The sequence below is a fragment of the Gossypium arboreum genome, chromosome 10 (genome assembly GCF_025698485.1).
Source record: "Gossypium arboreum isolate Shixiya-1 chromosome 10, ASM2569848v2, whole genome shotgun sequence".
Lineage (NCBI taxonomy): Eukaryota > Viridiplantae > Streptophyta > Magnoliopsida > Malvales > Malvaceae > Gossypium > Gossypium arboreum.
In genome coordinates this window covers 25,016,471-25,030,576 of record NC_069079.1, presented here as the reverse complement: position 1 = coordinate 25,030,576, position 14,106 = coordinate 25,016,471, and the positions used below count along the sequence as shown (strand labels likewise).

General features: G+C 39.7%; 1 non-coding gene across 1 annotated transcript; it reads left to right on the top strand.

Moving 5' to 3' along the window:
• Positions 1-854: 854 nt before the first annotated feature.
• Positions 855-960, top strand: LOC128282741 (small nucleolar RNA R71). Its single transcript, XR_008273096.1, has one exon. It is a non-coding gene; the product is annotated as a small nucleolar RNA R71 (small nucleolar RNA).
• Positions 961-14,106: the final 13,146 nt, after the last annotated feature.

Below are 14,106 nucleotides of genomic sequence, written 5' to 3'. Positions count from 1 at the left end.
TTATATTCGACAGTCACTGGTTTGTTTTTATTATAATCTACCTCATATTTACCTTTGCTTACCACCGTTTTTGCCTCGGTTTTGGCTTAGGCTCAACAAATCCTTCTTCATTTTGAACATTAATCGTGTTGAGCTATTCTCTTGGGTTAGGTTCAGTATTACTTGGCAAGCTACCTTGTGGTCGTTCGGAGATTAGTTTAGAAAGCTAGCCTATCTGAGTTTTGAGCCCTTGGATTGACCCTTGTTGATTTTTAAGTACCGTTTCGGTGTTCTGAAAATGGGTTTCTGATACCGAGATAAAATTTGTGAGCATCTCTTGAAGGTTCGATTTCTTTTCCTGTTGATAGGGTGGTTGTTGGTAGCCCGGAGGTGGTCGCTAATTTCCTTGGCCTCCCCATGAGAAATTTGGGTGGTTCCTCCAACCTGCATTATAAGTGTTACTATATGGATTTTTTTGAGGTCGAGGATTATTACCCATATAATTTAATTGCTCGTTATCCATGTTGTGGCCATAAGGTTGGTATTCCGAATGGCTTGTTCCACCTCCACTTGCTTCGTACTGCATTACTGGGTGAACTTGTGAAGAACTAAGAAAACCATCAATTTTCTTATTCAATAGTTCTACTTGATTAGAGAGCATGGTGACCGAATCAATGTTATAAACATCGGCTATTTTTGTTGGCTTTTTCCTCCTGACTTGCCACTGATAGTTATTCAATGACATCTCCTCTATGAACTCATAAGCATCTTCAGGTGTTTTATTATTGATGGTTCCGCCAGCAGCTGTGTCAACCATTTGCCGAGTTGAAGGATTCAAGCCATTATGGAATGTTTGAACCTGAAGCCAAAGCGGTAACCCATGGTGAGGCCACCTTCTCAAAAGGTCATTGTATCTCTCCTATGCATCGTAGAGTGTTTCTAAATCCATCTGCACAAAAGAAGAGATATCATTATGTAATTTAACTGTTTTAGCCGGCGGAAAATATTGTAGTAAAATTTTTTTGATCATTTGTTCCCACGTAGTAATTGACCCTCGTAGTAACGAGTTCAACCACTGTTTAGCTTTGTTCCTCAATGAGAAAGGGAATAACCGAAGATGAATGGAATCGTCAGAAACACCATTAATTTTAAATGTATCACGTAGTTTCAAAAAGTTTTCTAAGTGAGCGTTGGGATTTTCATCCTGCAAACCATCAAACTGAACAAACTGTTGTATCATTTGAATTATGTTAGGTTTCAATTCAAAAGTATTTGCAGCTATAGCAGGCCTAACTATGCTTCATTCAGTTCCTGTTAAAGAAGGTTTAGCATAATCATACATAGTGCGTGGAGCAAAATTTTGATTAGCTGCAATTGCAGGAGGTCGCTGATTGTCTTGGTTTTTAGCCATCTCTTCGGTTGGGGGTTGAGTATCGTCTTCTTGCTCATTCGCTGTGTATCTTAGGCTTCGCCTTATTTCTCTTTGGTTTTTACGAACTGTGCGATCGATTTCTTCGTCAAAAAGTAGTGGTCCTGACGAGTTTCTTCTAGTCATAAACTAAAAAAAAAACTGTCAGAAGAAAGACAAAGAAAATCAATAAATTAGAATAAAATTAAAAATAAAATTAGATTGCAAGAAAAATAAATGGCTAAAGTAATAAAAATTGAGTGTTCCTAATATTTTAGTTCCCCGGCAACGGTGCCAAAAACTTGATCACGTGATTTTGTGATAGGTTTTAAATATTTATAATTAATCGTTCTTAAAACTAACTATTATCGCGATGTAGGAAAGTGTACCTATGGAACAGTAGTAAAGTTTTAGTAAGACCGGATTGTCAAACCCAATGGAACTAAAAGTACTAGTAATGACTGTCTTTTTATTATCTAGCCTAGGAATAAAAAGGTTTTGTTTTTAACTAACTAATTATCTAAACTAAGAACTCACAGAGAATAGAATTGGGGAATTGCTTTTGGGAAAATCGATTGAATTAAGACAATACCTAAGGAAAAATCCACCTAGACTGCACTTGTTATTCTGGCTCCGAATCAAACGATTTATTCATTTAACTTGTTCCGTAGAGATCCCTAAGTTATATTATTATCTCTATTCAAGACTAATAACATCTAATCCCTAGATTGAATAATTGAGACCTTTCTCTAAGTAACACCCTAGGGTTGCATTAACTCGATCTATGGGTCCCCTTATTAGGTTTCACCCTAATACGGAAACATCTTGTCACCCTATGTCTAGGCACGCAAACAACTCCACTTAATTATGACAAATTTACTCTTAGACAGGGTCTATTCCTCCTCTGAATAAGAGCTTATCTTGAATCAGTATCCTGGGATATCAAAACAAGAATTAAGAACACATAATTAAGAACAAGTTAAATATTTATCATACAATTTAGAAAATAATAACAAGATTCGTCTTAGGTTTCATTCCCCTTAGGTATTTAAGGGTTTTAGTTCATAACTAGATAAGAAAACATCTCAGACTAATAAAGAATACAAAACATAAAGAAAACCCAAAACTCCTGAAGGGGAAATTGAGGAGAGATCTTCAGTCTTGATGATGAATCCGGATTCTGAGATGAATCAATCGGCTTTATTTGTAACACCCCGAACCCGAGACCGTCGCCGGAGTCGAACACGAGGTGTTAACAGACTTCAACCCACTTATTGAGAGTTTCCAGACAAGCTGCCAATCTGTGTACTAGTCGCTCCAAAATTCATAACTTGAGTTTTACAACTCAAAAATCAGTTTCGCAAATTTTCCATGAAACTAGACTCATATTTCCATCTACATATTTTTTCTAGAATTTTGGTCGAGCCAATTGGTACAGTTTATTAGTTAAAATCTCCCTGTTGCAGGGATCGACTACACTGACCTTTGAGCATTACGAATTGGATATCTCCTGTACAGGGCTTCAATACTGATGTCGTTTGTTTCTTTAGAAACTAGACTCAGAGAGGAATCTACACATATATGGCATGACTCCTAATTATCTCTGGTTAATTTACAATGATTTTCCAAAGTCGGGACAGGGATCCAGAAACCGTTCTGGCCCTGTTTCACAAGAACTTTAATATCTATTAACTTATAACTCATATGACCATTTCGTTTCTTCCATATAAAAGTAGATTCATCAAGGTACATTTACATAATTTATTTACTATTTAATACCATTCCTACTATTTTAGTGATTTTTCAATCTCACGTTACTGCTGCTGCCAGCACCTGTCACTAAAGCAACTATGCCTATTTCATGATTTCCTTTGATCTAACTAGTGATTCATCATACATGTCACAAATCATGATCATGACTAGCCATACCAGAGGCTAATCATTATCCAACATCTCCCTACTACACTATTGCCATAACATGCATTTTAACACCAAAATAATCAACCATGGCATAAGGCATGGAAATCAATTACCAAGACTTGTGACTTAACATTGGAGAACTAAATCCAACCGAGCATTTATGCCATTTTCGCATGGCTAAAAGTTTACATACCAAAGTTCAACAAAGCATATTAGCCTATACATGCCAAAATGTTCTCCTAAACCGACTACACAAAAAGATACCAAAAGCTGATAGCTGGTGTGATGACTCAATGACGATCACGAGCACGCAAAAAGGACGAGTCGAGAAACCTAAAATGGCGACAAGCAAACACCGGTGAGTATATAACTCAAGTAAGCCATAAGCATTATATTGCCGTTCAGTAATAATATACCATAAAAGAAAATAATTAAGGCGGGATTAAAATCCTCCATCCACACCCCAAACGGTACTATAATTCTTTAGGCATTTCGGTTTGGTCACATACCAAGCCCTACTTGATATTTCATACATTACGCCATATGACATTGCATGCATTTATTTTCGAGCAATACCACCACATAGATCAAGACTTACCAAACCAAAATTCCAAATATAAATAAAATGTCCATTCCTCATGAGCTCAAGGTGTTTACTCGTACCGCTGTCCATGATTGACTCGGTAAGGCCGCGCACATAGAACATGTACGTTTATTAGAGGATGTGCAATAAGCCCGCACACTTAGTGCTTAATAGTCGAACTCGCACACTTAGTGCTGTATAATTTGAACCCGCACACTTAGTGCTGTATAATTTGAACCAGCACACTTAGTGCCAATTTGTGATTATAAATGTTTGCACCCGCACACTTAGTGCCGAAACCGATCATTCAATACATCTCACCTCTTTTCTTTCAATTCAATATTTTTATCACCACATACATACATGTTTATATATATATTCTACCATTCCATTCAGCATCATTACTTAGACATTACGACCCTTTAAATTAGTACAAATAAGTGCTTAATGACTTACCTTATATCGGATGAAATGATTCCCAATCTACTACTCGATTATCTTCGCTTTGCCTTTGCTTGGTTCTCCCTCTTTGATGTCTTGATCTAAAATGAATACATTTAGTAGTTTAATCTTCTTGCTGGATTTTTATGTGTATAACTTAATGGTTTTCACCCCATTTCACAACTATCTTTGTTCAAAATATCAAAATCTCAACCAACCTTTGTTTAATGCTTCAAGGCCGAATGCATGGTCACCATTAAGCTAATCTAGTCTCAAGTATTTTAATCCTAACATACAACATCATGAATCAACTCAACCTTATAAGCCAATATTACTCCTACAACCGATTGTAAGGAGTTAACAAAGAAAATATATTTTACAAACATATACACCCATATGGCCGATTTTACCAAATCAAATTTAACCTTACTTATCTCAAATTTTCATTTCATACTATCATCCCCATGACATAGCAAGGTTTTGAATCATGGACTAATTAGAACTAAAACTAGCAACTAAGAACATGCATGAATCTCATGGCACCATATTAAACATACCTTAATCTAGCTACAAGGATGGCCAACCTATTCCAAACCAACCATGAGCAAGGACCCTTTCTTCTCCCTTGAGATTTTCGGCCAAAAGGATGGAAAAAAGATGAACAAAGCTTTTTTTGTTTTTCTTTCTCACTTGCACTGACAATGGGGAGGGAGGAAAGCCTTCACACACACACTTTTTTTTTATTACTCATGCACCTTATTTTATTTATTTCAACATAAACCACTCACCCAACATGTTTCATGACATGTCTTGCCCATGCTTCCTTGTCATGGCGGCCACTAGCACTTGGGGGGATTTTGACATGCAAGTCCTACTAACTGAATTCACATGCAATTGACTAAACCGAAGCTTGAAATTTTTACACATTCGTAAATACATATTCTAGACAATAAATATTACGTTCAAACATTTGGTGACTCGGTTTAGTGGTCCCAAACCACTTCCGACTAGGGTCAATTTTGGCTGTCACAACTCTCCCCACTTAAGGAATTTTCGTCCCGAAAATCTTACCGATAAACAGGTTTGGGTAACACTCTTTCATAGAATTCTCGGGTTCCCAAGTAGCTTCTTCCATCCGTGTTTGAGCCATAACACTTTTACTAACGGGACCCTTTTGTTTCATAACTCCTTCACTTCACGAGCTAGGATACGAATCGGTTCTTCTTCATAACTCATATCGGCTTGAATTTCAATCTCGGAGGGGTTTATTACGTGTGAAGGATCGGATCGGTAACGTCGAAGCATCGAAACATGGAAAACGTTGTGGATCCTTTCGAGTTCAGGGGGTAAAAGCAACCTATACGCTACTGGGCCTACTCGTTCGGAGATCTCATATGGCCCAATGAATCTCGGACTCAATTTGCCCTTACGGCCAAATCTGAGTATCTTTTTCCAGGGTGATACCTTAAGAAACACTTTGTCTCCCACCTGATACTCAATATCTCCTCGTTTTAAATCCGCGTACGACTTTTGACGATTCGAAGCAGCCTTCAAACTTTCACGAATTACTCGAACTTTTTGCTCAGCATCTCTAATCAAATCCACCCCGAAAATTTTGCTTTCACCGAGCTCAGTCCAAAACAATGGTGTACGGCATTTACGACCATACAAAGCCTCGTAAGGCGCCATCTTAATGCTTGACTGAAAACTATTGTTGTAAGCGAATTCAATCAAGGGTAAATACCGTTCCCATGAACCATTAAACTCGAGGATGCAACATCTCAACATATCCTCAAGTATCTGAACTATCCGCTCGGATTGACCATCGGTTTGGGGATGAAAAGCGGTGCTAAAATGCAGCTTGGTACCCAAAGCTTCTTGCAACTTCTTCCAAAATCGTGAGGTGAATCTTGGATCTCTGTCCGACACAATAGAAATCGGTACCCCGTGTAATCTCACAATCTGAGAAACATACAATTCAGCTAGCTTATCCAATGAAAAATCCGTACGTACGGGGATAAAGTGAGCCGACTTAGTCAATCTATCAACGACGACCCAAATTGCATCTTTCTTGCTTGCCGACACTGGCAAGCCGGATACAAAATCCATCGTGACTCGTTCCCATTTCCATTCGGTATCATGATTGGTGAAGCAAACCCGTGGGCACTTGATGTTCGCCTTTACTTGCGACATACTAAGCACTTGAAACAAGGTTGGAAATGTCTCGTTTCATACCATGCCACCAAAAGCGGTGTTTCGGTCGTTGTACAATTTCGTACTCCCGGGTGGATTGACATTCGACTCTGTGAGCCTCGTTCAAAATCATCGAAACAAGTTCGAATTCCTTGGAATACATAATCGACCCTTGAGCGTCAAGCAATCATGGTCGTCAATCTGAAATTCGATTCCTTGTTGGAACACACTCATCCCGTTTTGCAACCAACTCATCGTCGACTTTCTGAGCTTCACGAATTTGACGTATCAATAATGGTTTGGCTTTCAATTCAGCTACTAACACATTGTCGGGTAGAACAGACAAGTGTACATTCATCGCTTCATAGCGCAAATAGTGATTTACGACTTAAGGCATCCGCAACCACATTAGCCTTTCCGGGTGATAGTCAATGACCAACTCATAATCCTTTAACAGCTCGAGCCAACGTCTTTGTCGCAGATTTATGTCTCTTTGAGTCATCAAATATTTGAGACTTTGTGATCCGAATACACATGGCACTTCTCACCAAATAAGTAATGTCGCCATATCTTTAAAGCGAATCGATGGCGACCAATTCAAGATCATGGGTCGGATAATTTTTCTCATGTGGCTTTAATTGTCTCGACGCATAGGCCACAACTTCGCCCTTCTTGCATCAATACGCAACCCAACCCAAGTAGGGATGCGTCACTATAAATGACAAACTCTTTGCCCGATTCGGGTTGCACTAGAATTGGGGCTTGATCAAATAAGCTTTCAGTTGATCGAAACTTTTCGACATTTCTCCGTCCATTCGAACTTAACATCCTTTTGGAGTAACCGTCATTGGCGTGGCTATCGTCGAGAAACCTTTACAAATCGTCGGTAATAACCGGCAAGCCCAAAAAGCTCCTAACCCGGTAACATTCCTTGGTGGTTTCCAATCGACTACGGCCGAAATTTTGTTCGGGTCCACCACGACACCGATCACGGACATCACGTGCCCCAAAAAGCTAACCTCTTTCAACCAAAATTCACATTTCTTGAACTTTGCGTATAATCGCTTATCTCGTAAGATTTGTAACACTAGCCTCGGTGTTCAGCATGTTCGATTTCATCTCTCGAATAGACCAAAATGTCATCGATAAATACAACTACGAACCGATCCAAGTATGGCACGAAAATTCTATTCATTAAATCCATAAACACCATGAGGGCATTAGTGAGCCCAAACGGCATCACCAAGAATTCGTAGTGACCGTACCTCGTTCTAAAAGCGGTTTTGGGTATGTCCGATTCTCGGACCCTCAACCGATAGTACCCGACCTCAAATCTATCTTTGAAAACACCGAGGCTCCCTTTAATTGATCAAACAAATCGTCAATTCGTGGCAGCGGATATTTATTCTTTATCGTCACTTTATTGAGTTGACGATAGTCGATGCACAACCTCATGCTTCCGTCCTTCTTTTCACAAACAATCTTGGTGCGCCCCATGGAGAAAAACTCGGTCGGCGAAAACCCTATCCGTCAATTCTTGCAATTGGACCTTCAATTCCTTTAACTCCGTTAATGCCATACGATCACGGAGCTATTGAGATCGGCGTAGTACCGGTACAACCGATGCGAATTCTACTTCTCGAACCGGTGGCAATCCTGGTAACTCCTCCGAAAAACATCGAATACTCACAAACCATGGTACCGATTCGAGTTTCTTTCCGTCTCTTTACTTTCAAACACATACGCAAGGTATGTTTCACACCCCTTTTCACATATCTCCGGCGGTCATAGAAGATATTATCGCTGGCACTCCTTTTAAATCGATGAGACTCGACTCGGACTACCTCATTATTTGCACTCCTCAAATCAATGGTTTTCCTTTTGCGATCCACCACTTGCATCATGTACTGTCACCAATCCATACCAAGAATAACATCGAATTCATCAAATGGTAGAAGCATCGATCGGTAGGAAAGCAGATTCTCGAATTATTAGGGGCATCTCTTGCACACTTTATCAACGAATGCGTATTGACCCAAAGGGTTTGACACTCGAATTACGAACTCGATGAGACTCAACGGTAGAGTCTTCTTGGATGCTAAAGTTTCACATACATATGAATGAGTAGAGCGGGGTCAATCAATGCAATCACACTAGTATCAAAGAGAGTAAAAGTACCGTGATAACGTCGGGGAGGATGCCTCCTCTCGTGCTGGATGGCATATGCTCTAGCAGAGCACGAGTCTCGGATCGAACAGCCGTGTCGGTGGCTCCTCTCGATTACCACCCCTACCTCCTGAAATCCTCGGGGTCTACCTCTAGTCTGTCGCCCACTCGATCTTGCACCTTGCATCTTATTCTTCTCATCTAGCTCCGTGCAATCTCTAATGAAGTGGTCCTTGAACCACATCCGTAATGAGGCAGGTTAATGGACTTACCCCAACATTCACCTAGGTGTCGTCTTCCACATTGGGGGCATTCAGGTCTCTCTTGACGATTATTGCCCACACTAGCCACGAAGTAGCTCGGGAGTCCGTCGATGGTCGTGCTCTAATGGAAATTCCCTGATCGTCCTCGATTTATTAGTGTCCTCCACGAACTTCTTTTCTGATCGAGAAGCGGAGCTTTACCCATTGATCTCTTACGATAGTCTTTAGCTTCAAATTCAGCCTTCTTCTTCTCCTTTCCAAGTTCTTCCGCCTTGCGAGCTCGTTCGACCAGCGTCACGAACTCCTTTATCTCCAAAATACCTACTAGTAGTTTTAAATCTTCATTCAATCCTTCTTCAAATCTTTTGCACATAGCAACCTCATCGCCACACACTCCGAGCATACCGACTAAGTCTTACGAACTCATGTTCGTATTAGAATCTTGTCATACGGCCTTGCTTGAGTTCCAAGAATTCCTTACGCTTTTGATCGATGAACCGTTGACTAATATACTTCTTTGAAATTCATTTGAAAGAAATCCCAAGTAACTCGCTTCGTTTGGGACTATGGAGATCAAAGTCCTCCACCAATAGTAAGCTGAGTCTCGCAACAAGGATATAGCACACTTTAGACATTCATCGGGTGTGCATGACAGTTCATCAAACACCCGAATGGTGTTATCAAGCCAGAACTCGGCTCTTTCGGCATCATCAGTAACTATGGCCTTAAACTCCTCAGCCCCGCGCTTTCTAATCAAGTCTACAGGTGGCTTACTCGGCCTCATAGGATCGATGGCGATGGCATTACAGCCCTTGGGTGGATTATTTAAATTCGGGAATTGTTGGACAGCCGGATTGGTTCGGGCGTATTGCGCTACCCACTCATTCATCATGGTAAAGAAGGCTTGTTTTGCCTCCTCACCTTGATTATTCGCAGATGACTGAGGTTCAACAGGCGGCGTCCCTTGTGCAGGAGCAGCCGCTACACTTTCAACGTCATCCGCCAAGGTTCTCTCTACGGGATCCATTTACTAATCAAAACAAAAATTTTAACCGTCAGAAGTCATCACACATTTAAACATTAACATTAAGGCATGTATAGCTAGACTCATACGCGCTATGGTAGTCCTAGAACCGACTAAACCATAGCTCTGATACCAATAAAAATGTAACACCCCGAACCCGAGACCGTCGCCGGAGTCGAACACGAGGTGTTAACAGACTTCAACCCACTTATTGAGAGTTTCCAGACAAGCTGCTAATCTGTGTACTAGTCGCTCCAAAATTCATAACTTGAGTTTTACAACTCGAAAATCAGTTTCAAAAATTTTCCATGAAACTAGACTCATATTTCCATCTACATATTTTTTTCTAGAATTTTTGGTCGAGCCAATTGGTACAGTTTACTAGTTAAAGTCTCCCCTGTTGCAGGGATCGACTACACTGACCTATGAGCATTACGAATTTGATATCTCCCTGTACAGGGCTTCAATACTGATGCTGTTTGTTTCTATAGAAACTAGACTCAGAGAGGAATCTACACATATATGGTATGACTCCTAATTATCTCTGGTTAATTTACAATGATTTTCCAAAGTCGGGACAGGGGATCCAGAAACCGTTCTGGCCCTGTTTCACAAGAACTTTAATATCTGTTAACTTATAACTCATATGACCATTTCGTTTCTTCCATATAAAAGTAGATTCATCAAGGTACATTTACATAATTTATTTACTATTTAATACCATTCCTACTATTTTTAGTGATTTTTCAATCTCACGTTACTGCTGCTGCCAGCACCTGTCACTAAAGCAACTATGCCTATTTCATGATTTCCCTTTGATCTAACTAGTGATTCATCATACATGTCACAAATCATGATCATGACTAGCCATACCAGAGGCTAATCATTATCCAACATCTCCCTACTACACTATTGCCATAACATGCATTTTAACACCAAAATAATCAACCATGGCATAAGGCATGGAAATCGAATTACCAAGACTTGTGACTTAACATTGGAGAACTAAATCCAACCGAGCATTTATGCCATTTTCGCATGGCTAAAAGTTTACATACCAAAGTTCAACAAAGCATATTAGCCTATACATGCCAAAATGTTCTCCTAAACCGACTACAGAAAAAAGATACCAAAAGCTGATAGCTGGTGTGATGACTCCAATGACGATCACGAGCACGCAAAAAGGACGAGTCCGAGAAACCTAAAATGGCGACAAGCAAACACCGGGTGAGTATATAACTCAGTAAGCCATAAGCATTATATTGCCGTTCAGTAATAATATACCATAAAAGAAAATAATTAAGGCGGGATTAAAATCCTCAATCCACACCCCAAACGGTACTATAATTCTTTAGGCATTTCGGTTTGGTCACATACCAAGCCCTACTTGATATTTCATACATTACGCCATATGACATTGCATGCATTTATTTTCGAGCAATACCACCACATAGATCAAGACTTACCAAACCAAAATTCCAAATATAAATAAAATGTCCATTCCTCATGAGCTCAAGGTGTTTACTCGTACCGCTGTCCATGATTGACTCGGTAAGGCCGCGCACATAGAACATGTACGTTTATTAGAGGATGTGCAATAAGCCCGCACACTTAGTGCTTAATAGTCGAACTCGCACACTTAGTGCTATATAATCAAACTTGCACACTTAGTGCTGTATAATTTGAACCCGCACACTTAGTGCCAATTTGTGATTATAAATGTTTACACCCGCACACTTAGTGCGAAACCGATCATTCAATACATCTCACCTCTTTTCTTTCAATTCAATATTTTATCACCACATACATACATGTTTATATATATATTCTACCATTCCATTCAGCATCATTACTTAGACATTACGACCCTTTAAATTAGTACAAATAAGTGCTTAATGACTTACCTTATATCGGATGAAATGATTCCCAATCTACTACTCGATTATCTTCGCTTTGCCTTTGCTTGGTTCTCCTCTTTGATGTCTTGATCTAAAATGAATACATTTAGTAGTTTAATCTTCTTGCTGGATTTTTATGTGTATAACTTAATGGTTTTCACCCCATTTCACAACTATCTTTGTTCAAAATATCAAAATCTCAACCAACCTTTGTTTAATGCTTCAAGGCCGAATGCATGGTCACCATTAAGCTAATCTAGTCTCAAGTATTTTAATCCTAACATACAACATCATGAATCAACTCAACCTTATAAGCCAATATTACTCCTACAACCGATTGTAAGGAGTTAACAAAGAAAATATATTTTTACAAACATATACACCCATATGGCCGATTTTACCAAATCAAATTTAACCTTACTTATCTCAAATTTTCATTTCATACTATCATCCCCATGACATAGCAAGGTTTTGAATCATGGACTAATTAGAACTAAAACTAGCAACTAAGAACATGCATGAATCTCATGGCACCATATTAAACATACCTTAATCTAGCTACAAGGATGGCCAACCTATTCCAAACCAACCATGAGCAAGGACCCTTTCTTCTCCTTGAGATTTTCGGCCAAAAGGATGGAGAAAAAGATGAACAAAGCTTTTTTTGTTTTTTCTTTCTCACTTGCGGCAATGGGGAGGGAGGAAAGCCTCACACACACACTTTTTTTTTTATTACTCATGCACCTTATTTTATTTATTTCAACATAAACCACTCACCCAACATGTTTCATGACATGTCTTGCCCATGCTTCCTTGTCATGGCCGGCCACTAGCACTTGGGGGGGGGGGATTTTGACATGCAAGTCCTACTAACTGAATTCACATGCAATCGACTAAACCGAAGCTTGAAATTTTTACACATTCGTAAATACATATTCTAGACAATAAATATTACGTTCAAACATTTCGGTGACTCGGTTTAGTGGTCCCGAAACCACTTCCCGACTAGGGTCAATTTTGGGCTGTCACATTCTTGGAGTAATTTCTTACTCCCTATTCTGTATGTCCTCTTTCTTCCTCCTCTAGGTGTATTTATAGGCTTTAGAATGCCTAAGAGCCTTTAAAATTAGCCTTTTCTAAATTGGACTCAACTTGGACTCGGTAGGGACACACCCGTGTGTGATTATTTCAGGCCGTGTTCGAGCCTGTTAGAATGGCACGGGCGTGTGTTCTGCCCGTGTGGGCTGCCCGTGTGAGGAAGTCCAGGCCATATTGATTTTGTACTTTGGCCCATTTTCTCCGTTTTTGGCCAGTTTCTCGTTCCTTTCACTCTCCTATGCTCTTCTAAGTATAAAACATGAAATTAAAGCATTTGGAGCATTGAATTCACCAATTCTAATGGGAAATCATCCATAAAATGAATTTAACATGGGGTAAAAATATGTATAAATTATAGTTTATAATGTCGTTCTAGGGACCAACTCAATTCCAAACTTGACTTCCCTCACTGGAGGTAATCCAAGTAATTCCTCTGGAAATACTTCTATAAACTCACAAACCACTGGTACCTATTCAATATTTAACTCAGACACTTGAGTATTCAGCACGAAAGCTAAGTGGGACTCATGTCCTTTTCTCAAATACTTCTCAGCAGTCAATGATGATACTATTACAGGCTGATTACCAAACTCACTTGGTCCAATTCGAAGAGCATTACCGTCTTCACATTTCAGCTCAATAAATTTTCTCCCACAATCCACTACAACACTATGAGAAGTCAACCAGTCCATCCCAAGGATTACATCAAACTCATTAAACAGTAATAACATCAAGTTAGCCGGAAAACAATGACCTCTAATTTCCAAAGGGCAATTCCTACATACTTGGTCCAGTAGTCCATGTCTGCCTAATGGATTGGACACTTTTATTACAAACTCAGTGGACTCCACTAGCATACTCGTACAAGGTATCAATTCCATAAAAATATAAGAGTGGGTAGATCTTGGGTCAATTAAAGCAACAACAGATATTTCATTGATAGAAAAGGTACCTGTGATCACGTCGAGAGACTCTGCCTCTTCCTGAGCTCGTATAACATAAGTTCTTGCAGGCGCTCTCCCTTCAGACCTCACCACAGCATATCTTGGCATGCTTCTACTGCTAGCCCCACTTCTAGGGTTCTTCTGTGGCCTACCCCACAAAGGGGCACTACTCGCTTTCACATCTTATTT